Source organism: Chelonoidis abingdonii, chromosome 6, assembly GCF_003597395.2.
Source record: "Chelonoidis abingdonii isolate Lonesome George chromosome 6, CheloAbing_2.0, whole genome shotgun sequence".
Taxonomy (NCBI): Eukaryota; Metazoa; Chordata; order Testudines; family Testudinidae; genus Chelonoidis; species Chelonoidis abingdonii.
Genome location: NC_133774.1, coordinates 2,245,260 through 2,258,972, shown reverse-complemented (window position 1 = coordinate 2,258,972; position 13,713 = coordinate 2,245,260). Strand labels below are relative to the sequence as shown.

Below are 13,713 nucleotides of genomic sequence, written 5' to 3'. Positions count from 1 at the left end.
AAAAAAAATAAATAGAAACTGACAGTTAGCTTTCCCATGCAAGTTGTAGGCTCTGTTGCAGGATTGTCCTATTTCCTCTGCCTTTGGCTGCTCACTTGACAACTTGCTGGACAGAGTTGCTTGGAGTAGAACTTGAAAACTAATTGTTTTTAAATTTGTATTAATTATCTGAAATATTTGCAGTGGAAGCTACAGAAATGAAACCTGCACTGTGGTGGTGTCCTAGTATAGGGTCAGGTTCTTCAATAAGCAGCAGAAGTTCTTGAGAGGTTTCCCACATCCGGGAAATCCCTGCTTGTGCTGCATTCTTTCAGTGAACACTACCTCCTCTGTGGTAACTCACAGTCCAAGATTCCCAGACTTCACCCAGGAGCCTGAGAAGAGCTACACCTTGTATATAAAATTGAACCAACTTCTGCCATCCTCACCTGGAATATGATGGAGCCACAGCTTGTAGTGCGTGCTGATCCCAGCATGCCGTGGTCCACCTTGACTCCAGCAGGCTGGTGGTGAAATCTACTCTTGGTATGAATCCTTGGGACATACAGGAATAGGAAGGTTCTGCCATTCCATCTCCGAGAACTCCAGCACAAGTCTCTTTCCCCTGTGAGTTAAGTGATGCAAATGCAGGCAGGCAGGTTGTCCTTTTCAAACTCTCACTGTGACAGCAGCTCAGTGTCGGAAACATCTAAGAGGCTTTTGGTGGGCTCCTAGGAATCTGGTCTCCATCTTCAAATAGTCAAGGCAGACTCATCCTTAGGAGTTTTAGCATCTCCAGAAATGGTGTTATGCACACAGAGGCCAAGTGACTCCCAGAGCAGAGTCCTGTTACTTCCAGCACTCCTTTTATTCTTAAAGTGTTAATAGAGTCTGAATTTACCTTCTATAATCTTTGAGCCCAATTTTGCCAGATACAGAGTGCGTTCAACTTCCATTGCCTTATGTGCCTGCATTGGGAGTTAAGTTTGGTCAGCATCTTACAGGGCCAGGTCTTTAGTGTCTTTAATCAAGGGCTGCTGTTATAGAACAGAATGTGCCTATGCGATCTGCATCTGATAATCCATGTATCCTGTATTTGTTGTTCCAACACCACCGACGTCGCCTCCCGCATGGTCTTCCCGGAATTGATCTGTATGACGACTATTCTCTTCCCCATCAAATCCCTCCTCAAGACTCACCATTGCTTCGATGCCTGTAGAAGAAGTGCTCTAGCTCAACCACAAATTATGGGCTGGATGCAAAGACTGCTGGGTGAGATGATGCAGAAAGTCAGACCTGATGGTCACAGTCGTCCCTCCTGCCCTTAAAATGGGTGGATAAATCAGCTGATTAATGACGACTGGATTCGGGAGCAGACAGAGACAGCTGACGTTTAGCTAGTCAGGATAAAATTTAAAATGTTTTAATTTGTAAATCAAATGCATATCTGATATATCTGTAACATGTCGCTGGTCTATATTTCTCACCTAAGTCACTGATCATCGTAGATTGGAAGCTTTCAGAGATGCTAAGGGTAGAGCCAGGTTCCCAACAACTCCTACCACTTTTTTTCTCCACAAGATTTTGAAATTCTGGTCCTTCCATTCCATCCTGATGGCTTACGTTTCTCTCCTCTCCCCCCACTGGTCACCTCCCACTTCAACTGCTGGAACCTCCCCCTCCTCTCTGCCCTCCCATAATCATTCCTCTTCAGGACATCCAAAGTGAAGCTGCTAAAAATTGTATTTATTATTAAATTATTCTGCCTGTTGATCTGACTGAATCTCTCCATTGGATTGTCAGTGCCATGCATAACTCTGCCTCCTGTTTTTTCTCTAAATACTTTGTCCCTCTTCAGTCCTTTCACTCTGCCAGTTGCCCACTCCCTCTTGATGCATCTTCCATGCTGTCTCGCAGGTGGAATGCCCTCCCAGTTGCTTCTGGTACAAATCCTACCTACAAGCCCACTTCTTCTGCAAGGCCTGCAATATGAATGAAGTAATACCTCCTCAACCACAATAATACATTGGAAGAGAAGAGGATGAAATAATATTATTATTAAACAGCCTAGGCTCGCACACCCTCTGGGTTTTGCGGGTGCATCTGTTGTTTTAACTTAGATGGAAGAAAGAACTGAAAGTGTTAAAATAACCCAGTCACTGTCCAACATTAAACAGTGTTAAGCAAGGTCTGGGGCTTGGCATACAGAGACCTCAGCCTGCTGAGTGTCATGGCAGACGCACCATTAAACATTCTCTTAGCTTTTTATTAAAGATAAAGAAAAGAAGGAAAAACAGTTAAATCATTTGAAATGTGTAGAATCATAGAACTGGAATGGACCTCGTGAGGTCTCTAGTCCAGTCCCCTGTGCTTGTGGCAGGACTAAGTATTATCTAAACCATTCTTGACAGGTGTTTGTCCAACCTACTCTTAAAAAGTATAGTATGAAGTAAGGCTTCCATTTTCACAGCATCCCTTGCTCCCTTCCCCTTTAGCTGGGGGAGTTTTAGAAGGAAAAACCTTTGCATGACACTCTCTAGATGATATCAAAGATGGTGATAACTCTCTCTTTGGGGAAAAGAGAAGTTAGTTAAGACGGGCTGGAGCTGCTGCTGCTAAAGTTCAATCCTGTTTCCTGCTGATGGTGGTTGGGATTCTGCTGGTGGTGGTAGGGGTGGTGATGTTGTCTGGGTCCCTCTGTCATTAGCTTGGGTCAAGTCAGGATGAGGGTGATAAAGGCCTGGAGTCATAGGAAGCAGTGGGAGTGGCAGCCGTGATAATGAAGCTTGCACCTGTAGCCTCTGTCTGTTCTTCCTCTGCCTCACCCCCAAGTCTCTTTTTTTAAAGACCCACAAAGGAAATGGTGTGTGAAATGGCCCATCCCCTCATCATTTTGTTCACGAATTAGACCTTGTAGCTGACATACAGTTCTGGTTTGTTGATTTCCGGTTCCACGTCTTCTGTTTTCATGAAGCACGATTTTAACATACTCATTGAACCATATCACTAGTCCCGGTTGTTCAGACTTCATTTTGTCTCCCTCCCTGTACCGTTTTCCATCAGTATTTGCTATTACCGGTTATTGTGACATATTATGAACTGTTGTATACTTTTGATGATTTGACTATTAGAGTAAATTTGCTGGTCCAGTTACCACAATGCATCCTGGAACCTGTCTCAATATCTTCTCAGCTGTAAGTTTCTCCAGGTGAGAACTGGTTTGCAGATGTGTCTTGTACACCGCCTAGCGCACTGATGCAGAAAAAATAACTGTAAGGGGTACACACATGCAGAGCACCCCTTGTATAGGGTGGTTTTCAGCGTGGCATGTGGTTGGTACTGGAGAAGTTAGTGGGCTGAGAAGGATTTTATAGTGAGGTGCTAAAGGAAGGCTGACAAACAACAAAGGGTAGTTCTGTATAATTGTACTTGTCCATGCATATGGTGCAGTAGGCCTGAAAACTTGTAACATGCATTACCCTTCTTCTGAATGTGGCTTTGAAAGATCCTGCCTTGTGGAGATTCTAGTTTTCTAAGTAAGTGTTACTCCGAATGCTCTTTAATTTGCCTTCTACAAGCCTACAACAATTGTAATCGAAACTGGCTTTAAACTAAATTCAGTTATTATAGTTCTTGTTGCCTTTATTTTAAACTCAAATGTTCAAATTAGCTCATAGTTTTCAGTGAAAAATGCAAATTTAAATTAAAAATGAACTTGTGTGAAGAGTGACGAGCAGATTTTATCAGTCTCAATCACTGGACTTTGAACTCCCGAGCATTGTCAGTATCTGCTGTTATCGTCATTCAGTCCTCTTGATGTAATCAGTCTGTCCTAGGACAGTGCACATTCACAGATAGAGCAGGAGCAGGAGGGCCCATCTATGTATTCTGTGGAAGACAGATTTGTGTGTGTCTCCTTCCAAAGTACAATACATGCTCCTAACTGTTGTCATGATGTTTTTCCTTGCGTCTGTTCCTAAGTTCTGGACAAAATGAGCTCACTCAGCTCACCAAGTGGTAAGTTCCTGCCCTTCAGCAGTGTGTATAGTTGTGAGCAGATAAAGAGATTTTCCTCCCCTACCAAAAGCATCCTTGATACAGTTTACAGAGCTTCAGCACATTAAACTCTTACGCTATCTGAACCTGATCTACCACGAGGGTTCAGCAAATTAACTGATGCTGTGGGAGCTGGAGACAGCCGTTCAAGAGACTTTTTTTTTGCCAACTAACTTAAAATGTTGGTTGGTAGCGATGCCAAATAATTCTAGGTGGAATCCCCCAGTCAGGGCCCATGAAGCAGCTAAAATAGATGAGATCCACTGAGGAAGAACTTTACTTTCTGCTGCTTTCTAAGAGCACCTAGAAGCTCCAGCTCCTGGCAGTGCTGCTACCTCCTGTGTCCTAAGTGATACAGGGTGCCATGATGACCCTGGATCCCCTTTGCTCAGCACTGGCTTTACCTTTGCTGCCAGCTGTAATGCCAAGTAATGGTTTCAGTGGAGAAATAGTTCGGGACGTGACTACTTGGAAGTGTCTCTGTCCCACCTACCATCTTGATAATCAAGGGATGTTCCTGCTGCTGCTTCCTACAATGAAGCTTTCTCAAAGCAACAGCAGAGCATTCCTTCTTGGAGTCTCACCTGTGGCATTCATTTTCCTTTGTCAGTGAACCAGAGCCAGGGTTTGGCCTGAATATCTGTCTATCATAGGTACGTTATGTGGCCCCCATTGCGGTAGAATCGAAGTGCTGTACAGCCTTTGACATAGTTATCCTCAGGGACATTCTTTTTATGTCTTCTTTATGGATGGAGAACTGAGGCACAGGGACATAAAGTGGCTTGTCCAAGGTGTCACATGCAGCCCATAGCAGAGCAGATCTTCCAAATCCTGGGCTACTAGAGCATCATTCCTTGACTCATAGGGTAAGGCATAGAAATATGTTGTAGGACACAAAGGAGAGTAAGGGATGCTCTGGTGAAAGGTTGCTGCAGTTAAGCCCTTGAAGTGTAAGGAGATAGGCAAGTTTAAGGGGAAATAATTAAAATAGAATGCATTAATTAGGTTGATTTTTAAGAAGCTGCAGTGCCTAGATGCCTGAGTAATGGGGATTCTAAAATAGCAAATTAAAAACTAACGTGGACACAGGATGGGCATCAGAGCCCCGTGTCTGAGAATGTGAGCTGAAATGATGAGTCCAGTAAAATCTAGGTAAGTAATACCGTTGGCAGGCGGCTTTACCGGTGAGTCTGAGGAGCTGAATCTGTGACCTTCCTTCCACACCCCAGGCTGCAATAAAAATCACGTGTACGCTGCTGAAGGGTGCTATGAGGCACACGAAGGTAGATCTGTGGAGAGATTTACAAAGAACTGTGACACATTATAATTTAATGTAATGTGGACATGGATGTGGGATGAGAATTATCCTTTTCTTACGATCTTCACTCGTTGTTTAGGGGAGGGAACCTACTCAGGATGAGTAAAGAGTGAATTCACTTTGAAATGAAAAGAGAAAATCTTGTGCACACAGAACAGAATGTGGGGAAAATGAAAGTGGTAAATATCGAGTGTAAAAGGAATGTATCCAGGAGGTCTTTACACTGTTAGTGAACAGGATCTTTTGGTAGGAGGAAATAGAATGCCTATAGTAGATGCACAGCTTTAGCAATTCCAGGCTTATTTAAATGCCATTAGCATTTTTTTTCTTCTGCTTTCCACCATACAATCTGAATTATTCTAAAGAGCACATACCCGTTTCTAGTGACTTAAGATCTAGGAAATACCAGGCTGAGTATAGTCCTTGGGATTTCAAGCCCATAAGACTTGTCAGTCATGGTGACTAGTGGACCTTTAGGAAGGGGACATGAGCTCTTTCATTTGTAGAGAGACACTATGAACTCAGTATGCCCTCAAAACAGCACAAATGAACAAAAAAGCTAACCTGACAAAGGTGAAATGACAGATGTCTCTCATTGTCCAGAGCATTGTTGAGAAACAATAGTTCATGTGGACAGCAAACTCAAGGGTGAAATGATGGTCAGTCAAGAAGTAAATTTGCTGGTAGTGTAAGTGCTCTGGGGTTTGAAAAGACGATAGCTCTCAGCACAATCTTCTCAGGAAGTTTTCTCTTCTAGGTGTGTCTGTACAGCCTTCCAGAAACACATGGTGTGCAAGTAAATGGTAGCATAGTGTGTATGTCATACTGACATAAAGGAATCCAGAATTCTTCTTCGAGTGCTTGCTCATATCGATTCCAGTTAGGTGTGCGCGTGCCGCGTGCACGTTCATCGGAAGATTTTTACTCTAGCAACACTCGGTGGGTTGGTTCGGTCACCCCCTAGAGTGGTGCCACCATGGCGCCAGATATATACCCCTGGCGACCCAACGGCCCTTCAGTTCCTTCTTACCGCCTGTGTCGGTCGTTGGAACAGTGAAGCGCGGCTTAGCTGATCTCCACCTCCCTAGCTATTCATAGTTCTCTTACTAATCCTTGTGTATATAGTTGTAGTTAGTTTTACTCGTTCTATAATATAGTTAGTGTTTATAGTTGAGAGGGGTTCAGAGATTAGCCCCTTCCCCGCACCCGGTACCGGGGCCCATGCCCGGTTCACAGGGCTTCAAACTGTGCTCGACCTGCCACAAGCCGATGCCAATGTGAGATTCCCACGACTCCTGTCTTAAATGCCTCAGGGAATCCCATCTCTCGGATAAGTGCCGGATCTGTAAGGCCTTCAAGCCCAGGATGAAGAAGGAGCAGGACTTTCGTCTGAAACAGCTCCTGATAGAGGCAGCTCTTACTCCTCCGCCCTCGGCACCGAGCGCCGGACAGTCCGCGTCAGGCAGAAGTGTCTCTTCAGCACTGGATCGAGCTGGTACCGCTAAGGCCCCTCAGCACCGACCATCGCTGGCACAGATGTCTGCTCGGCACCGTTCCCTCTCCCCACGGGTTAAGAAACATAAGAATCCTGCTGCTTCCGTGCCGCCTGCACCACAGTCGGAGCACCCGCCTAAGTCGGACCACCCGGCACCGACACCTGCCGCAGCACTGGCAGCTTCGGCACTGTCAATTCCGGTCCCGCAAGGGCCATCGAATCCGGTGCCTGAAAGCTCCCCGGCGCACGCTGTGGTTGAGCTCACTATTCCCTCCACACCAGAGACCTTTTCCATAGCGAGGGAGCTGATCGCGCTGATGGAGTCTGCGCCCCCTCAACCCCCAGCACCACTGGTGTGGGTTATACAATCGATCAGCAAGCCTGCCCTGCTGAGACCATCCTCTGTTGGCACTGATCACGATCGCAGTCCCACCGGCGCTCTTGGTCCCGTCGCTGATCCTGGTCCCGACACCACTCGCAGTCCCGGCACCGTTCTCCATCTCGGTACCAGTTGCACTCGTGGCACCGTTCAGCGTCCCGTTCGTCGGCCCAGTACTCTCGGCACCGATCTAGCTCCCGGCACCGTTCCCGGCACCGCACCTCTCACAGCCGCTCTAGATGTCGAGCTTCGAGATCCCGGTCGACCTCCCGGCACCACTCCGGTCACAGGTCCCGGTCTCGTTCACAGTACTGCTATGGCACCTGGTACCGCTCTCCAGTACCGCACAGAGAGAGATCGTCTAGAGACGGAGACCCTTCCCAGGGCTTTTCAGCTCCTCCATGGCCGTCTAGACACACATCTGTGTCATCTCACGCAGACAGTGCTTCCTATGCACAGGACTGTGACTCAGATGTGCCCAGCCGAGTCTTCCAGGAGACCCAGGCCCAAGAACAAGGACCTCATCAGTGGTCATTCTGGACACCTTGGGTATATCACTAAGCCCAAGGTGCGCCTCCAGTGCCATCATGCTCCGTATCATCGGAACACCGGGTGCTGGAGGTGACGGTCAGCCGCCCGCCTCCTGCGGGTACGGAAGAAGCTCCCATGCACTCAACAGACCCTCAGGTTCCACCTGAGCCTGACGTCGCCCAAGAACAGGAGCCCACGCAGGTCCCTGGCCTTTCCTCTTCCTCTTCTCCAGATGAAGCGGTGGCGGGGACATCCTCCTCGGGCCCTCCTCCAATTGACCTGAGGGCACATCAGGACCTTCTGAGACGCATAGCCCTGAACATGAATCTTCAGGTGGAGGTGGTCCTGGACATAGAGGACCCTGTGGTGGATATTTTGTCATCTGACACCCCCACAAGAGTGGCCTTGCCATTCATTCGCACGATCCAGGCAAATGCCAATACCATCTGGCAGTGTCCAGCCTCTATTCCGCCCACGGCCAAGGGAGTTGAGCGGAAGTACATGGTACACTCTAAGGGGTACGACTACCTGCGCGTGCACCTTGCTCCCTTGTCGTGCAATCAGTCAACAAAAGGGAGCTCCATGGCTAGCAAGCTCTGGCTCCAAAATCAAAGGCTAGGCGCATGAACTTATTGGGCTGCAAGGTATACTCTGCTGGGGACCTCCAACTCAGGGTGGCAAACCAGCAAGCCCTGCTTAGCTGGTACAACTATAACACCTGGGCGGCGGTTGGAAAATTCACAGAGTTAGTTCCCCAAGACTCCCGTCAAGAGTTTGCTACCCTTTTGGGGGAAGGGAAGAAGGTGGTGAGAACTTCTCTCCAGGCCTCGCTGGACGCAGCAGACTCCGCAGCCAGAACTCTGGCTTCAGGAATTGCCATGAGGCGAATATCATGGCTTCAGGTGTCAGGCCTTCCACCTGAACTGCAGCACACCGTACAGGACTTGCCCTTCGATGGCCGAGGCCTATCTTCTGAAAAGACTGACCCTAGGCTGCAAAGCCTGAAGGACAACAGGGTGATCATGTGCTCACTCGGGATGCACACACCGGTGACTCAGCGCAGATCCTTCTGTCCTCAGCCTCACCGCCCTTACCCCCTGCCTAGGCCATGACAGGACTTCGGCAGAAGGCATGGCCGAGGCAATCGCAGATGACAGATGGGACCCCAGGGGAGTCAGAATCAGGGTCCCTCCAAACCACCTGCGGGACCTAAACCAAACTTTTGAAGGCATGCCCGAGGACGGCGTACCAGTTTCCCAGGATCCTTTCCCTCCTTTTTACAACCGCCTGTCCCTTTTCCTCCCTGCGTGGACCAAACTAACTTCAAATCGTTGGGTCCTACGCACGGTAGAATTCGGATATCACTTCCAGTTTATTTCGCCCCCTCCCTCCCACCCCCCCATCCTCGTCCCTCTTCAGGGACCCCTCTCACGAGCAATTCCTCTTGCAAGAGGTGCGGACGCTCCTCACCATGGGAGCGATAGAGGAGGTACCAAAGGACGAAAAGGGCAAGGGGTTTTACTCCCATTATTTCCTAATCCCCAAGTCAAAGGGAGGTCTCAGACTTATCCTAGACCTGCGAGGACTCAACAAGTTCATGATAAAGTTGAAGTTCCTCATGGTATCCCTGGGGGACCATCATCCCATCCTTGGATCCCGGAGACTGGTATGCCGCCCTCGATATGAAGGACTCGTATTTTCACATTGCCATTTACCCTCCGCACAGACGGTACCTCCGGTTTGTGGTCAACCGTCAACATTTCCAATTTACGGTCCTTCCGTTTGGCCTCTCTCCAGCCCCACGGGTATTCACAAAATGCATAGCTGTAGTCGCCGCCTCCCTCCATTGTCGTCGGATACACGTCTTCCCGTATCTCGACGATTGGCTTATTCGAGGGGCCTCTGAGACCCAAGTTTCCCGTCATGTGAGCATCATCAAGGACCTATTCGAGCGACTAGACCTGATGATCAGCATAGAGAAATCCACTCTAGTTCCCACACAAAGAATAGAATTCATTGGGGCCATTCTGGACTCCAGTCTCGCCAGGGCCTGCTTACCACAGCCTCGATTTCAGGCAATGGTATCAATTATACAAGGCCTACAAATCTTCCCGACAACTTTGACTCGCACTTGTCTCGGCCTCCTGGGTCACATGGCTGCCTGCAAGTTGGTGACCAAACACTCCAGACTACGTCTCCGTCCCCCTCAAACTTGGCTCTCCTCGGTATACCGCCCGGGCAGAGACAGTATAGACATGATCCTTACGATCCCCTCGGTCATCCTAAGCTCCTTGGACTGGTGGTTGATGCCCTCTCTGGTCTGTGCAGGGATGCCATTCCATGCGCGTCAGCCTTCAATGACCCTGACAACGGACGCGTCATCTCTCGGCTAGGGTGCCCACCTTGAACATCTCCGCACTCAAGGCCTTTGGACAGCTCAGGAACTGGCCTTGCACATCAATATGCGGGAGCTGAGAGCAGTCCGCCTTGCATGCCAGGTGTTTCAAGGGCAGTTACAAGGCCGTTGTGTCTGTGTTCACAGACAACACAACAGCCATGTTTTACATAAACAAGCAGGGAAGAGCACGCTCCTCCCTCCTTTGCCAGGAAGCTATTCAGCTCTGGGACTTCATAGCCCACTCGATAGACCTGGTAGCGTCTTTTCTCCCAGGGGTTCGGAACACTCTGGCGGATCAACTCAGTAGATCCTTCCTGTCTCACGAGTGGTCAATTTGTCCTGAAGTTATCCATTCTGTTTTCCAGAAGTGGGGCTTTCCCCGCATAGACCTCTTCTCCTCTCGCAAGAACAGGAAATGCCAGACATTCTGCTCCTTCCAAGGTCTCTCCCAGGGATCGATCTCAGACGCATTTCTGGTACTGTGGACGAGCCATCTGCTTTACGCCTTCCCACCATTCCCGCTGGTTCACAGGGTCCTGCTTAAGCTCCGCAGAGACAGAGCCTACCTCATCATGTTCGCTCCAGCCTGGCTGAGGCAACACTGGTACACCATGTTGCTTGACCTGTCGATAGCCAACCCAATCCCTCTACCTCTTTGTCCGGAACTGATAACTCAGGACCACGGCAGACTTCACCACCCAGACCTGCAGTCTCTTCACCTCACAGCATGGTTACTGCGTGGTTAAGCCAGTCCGAGTTACACTGCTCTGCCTCGGTCCAACAAGTGCTCCTGGGTGGTAGGAAACTTTCCACTAGGTTAACATATCTGGCCAAGTGGAAGCGCTTCTCCTGCTGGTGAGACCAACGTAATGTTATTCCCACCGAGGTTCCGGTCCCTACCATCTTGGACTACCTCTGGTCTCTCAAACAGCATGACCTAGCAGTATCTTCATTGAAGGTGCACTTGGTGGCCATCTCTACCTTCCACTCAGGGGAGAGCGGCCGCTCGGTCTTCTCTCACCTCATGGTTTCAAGGTTCCTCAAGGGCTTGGAGCGATTATACCCACAAGTACGCCGCTCTGGCCCAATTTGGGACCTCAACCTAGTTCTAGCCAAACTTATGACTGCTCCCTTCGAGCTGTTAGCAACCTGCTTGCTGATATACCTGTCTGGAAGACAACCTTCCTCATAGCCGTTACATCGGCAAGACGAGTTTCCAAGCTTCGGGCTCTCACGGTGGACCCCTCGTATACAGTGTTTCATAAGGACAAGGTACAGTTGCGACCACATCCGGCCTTCCTCCCTAAAGTGGTATCGGCCTTTCATATCAACCAGGATATCTTCTTTCCAGTCTTCTTCCCGAAGCCACACGCATCACTCTGGGAGCAACAACTGCACTTCCTAGACGTCCGTAGGGCGCTCACATTTTATATCGAGCGAACAAAGCCCTTTCGTAAAACACCCCAACTCTTCATCGCACTGGCAGACCGGATGAAGGGCCTACCTGTCTCCTCCCAAAGGATTTCATCTTGGGTGACATCATGCATCCGCACCTGCTATGACTTGGCTCATGTTCTGATGAGCCACCTTACCGCCCATTCTACCAGGGCTCAGGCTTCATCTGCCGCTTTCCTGGCTCATGTACCCATCCAGGAAATATGTCGTGCAGCTACCTGGTCCTCAGTCCACACCTTTGCGTCACATTACGCATTGGTTCAACAGTCCAGAGATGACACGGCATTTGGATCAGCAGTTCTGCATTCTGCGACATCTCACTCCGACCCCATTGCCTAGGTAAAGCTTGGGAGTCACCTAATTGGAATCGATATGAGCAAGCATTTGAAGAAGAAAAGATGGTTGCTCACCTTTGTAACTGTTGTTCTTCGAGATGTGTTGCTCATATCCATTCCAAACCCACCCTCCTTCCCCTCTGTCGGAGTAGCTGGCAAGAAGGAACTGAAGGGCCATTGGGTCGGCAGGGGTATATATCCGGCGCCATGGCGATGCCACTCTAGGAGGCGACCCAGCCGACCTACTGAGTATTGCTAGGGTAAAAATTTTCCGACAAATGTGCACGCGGTGCGCGCACACCTAATTGGAATGGATATGAGCAACACATCTCAAAGAACAAAAGTTACAAAGGTGAGTATCTGTCTTTTCAGGAAACCCACAGCAAGCTAGGCACTTCCTATTTTACTGACCTGGGAGAAGTATCGCTGACAAACCTCTTAGCAGCATTCTTTCCATGGCTGTTCCACAGACTGCGGGAGATGCTGACTTGACTGGAAAACAACATGATTTGGTTTCATGTTGGTGAGTGCAATACAAGGTGGCAGTTCTGAGTGATGAGAGTTGGCTGGTTGCACGATTAACCTCCTTAACAGCTGACCTGTGGCAAACAATTACAGCTAAAGATGGATCATTAGAGGTTCCTCAGTTACATAGAAGGCAGCTTCATGATCCAGAGACTAGAGACTCCAAGCAAAGGGGAATGCAGCTCTGCTTTTTACCAGTAAGGCAATTGAACGTGACAGTAATAGAGAAGGTGCCAGCCATGAAGTATGGTGCTTGTTCAATTCTGGGCCACCTCAGTACTAGAAAGATGTTGGTAAGTTGGAGGGAACTTGGATAAGAACAGAGGATGAAGGGGCTGACAGATCTGAAAGAATTAAATATGTTTAATGTGGTCAAACTACTGCTAAGGGGGAAGAGATTCAATAACTGTGCGCAAGCATTTGAGTAGTGGAAACATCAGAGAGAGGAGGATATGATTCAGGGTCTCTAAGATTTTTATCTTTTGAGATAATGGAATGAAATTAACTAAAAGTGTAGGTTATATATCAAGAAAAAAACAGATGGTGAGATGTACTAGACTGTGTCAAGAATGGAACTGGACAAAGCACCAGAGAACATGCTGCAAAGAAGCGAATCCCACGTGAGCCCTCCTGGTGGACTGGATGACCCGAATAGCTCGTTTCCAGCTGTAACATCTACAGTGTGATATCTGCAGGGGAAATAAGAGACAGTTGTAGAACACTCCTCTGTTCTTGTGGTTTGCTGAGGATGAAACACGGCAGTTGACAGAAAATATCTGTACACCTTTCCATTAGTCCTGCTGCTAAGCTCTTTCATGTCCGGTAGGCTACAGCACATAAATCCACTAAGATCTCCAACTCCTACGTTCTTCCTACTTAACATGTTTCAGAAGAAGCAAAGGGTATATGCTAATTGGCTGGAACACAGGTTACTGTAAATAAGAGGTACAAGGCACAATTCTGTTTGAAAAAGGACATCACAGTCATCCTGCAGGTATATTCTGTGCTGTGGGCTATCTCCTATCATCATCAGTAACTTCTGAAATCCTTCCCTTTATCAAAATGGGTAGAGGTGACCAAAACCTGTAGCCAGTCTCTGGAAGGGGAGAGCAGCTGGCCATGATTGAGATAGCGCTAAGGGGCAAGGGGTTTTTGGTTTCATCGGATCATGTTTGTTTCTGTGGTTCACTTTTGTCTCTCCTCTGTCACAAGCCTCACCTGTATTTCGCATTCACAAAGTCC

General features: G+C 48.4%; 1 protein-coding gene across 5 annotated transcripts in view; it reads left to right on the top strand.

Moving 5' to 3' along the window:
* The window catches only part of UNC13B (unc-13 homolog B), a 329,656-nt gene that overhangs the window by 244,845 nt on the left and 71,098 nt on the right, over positions 1-13,713 (top strand). The window lies entirely within an intron of this gene.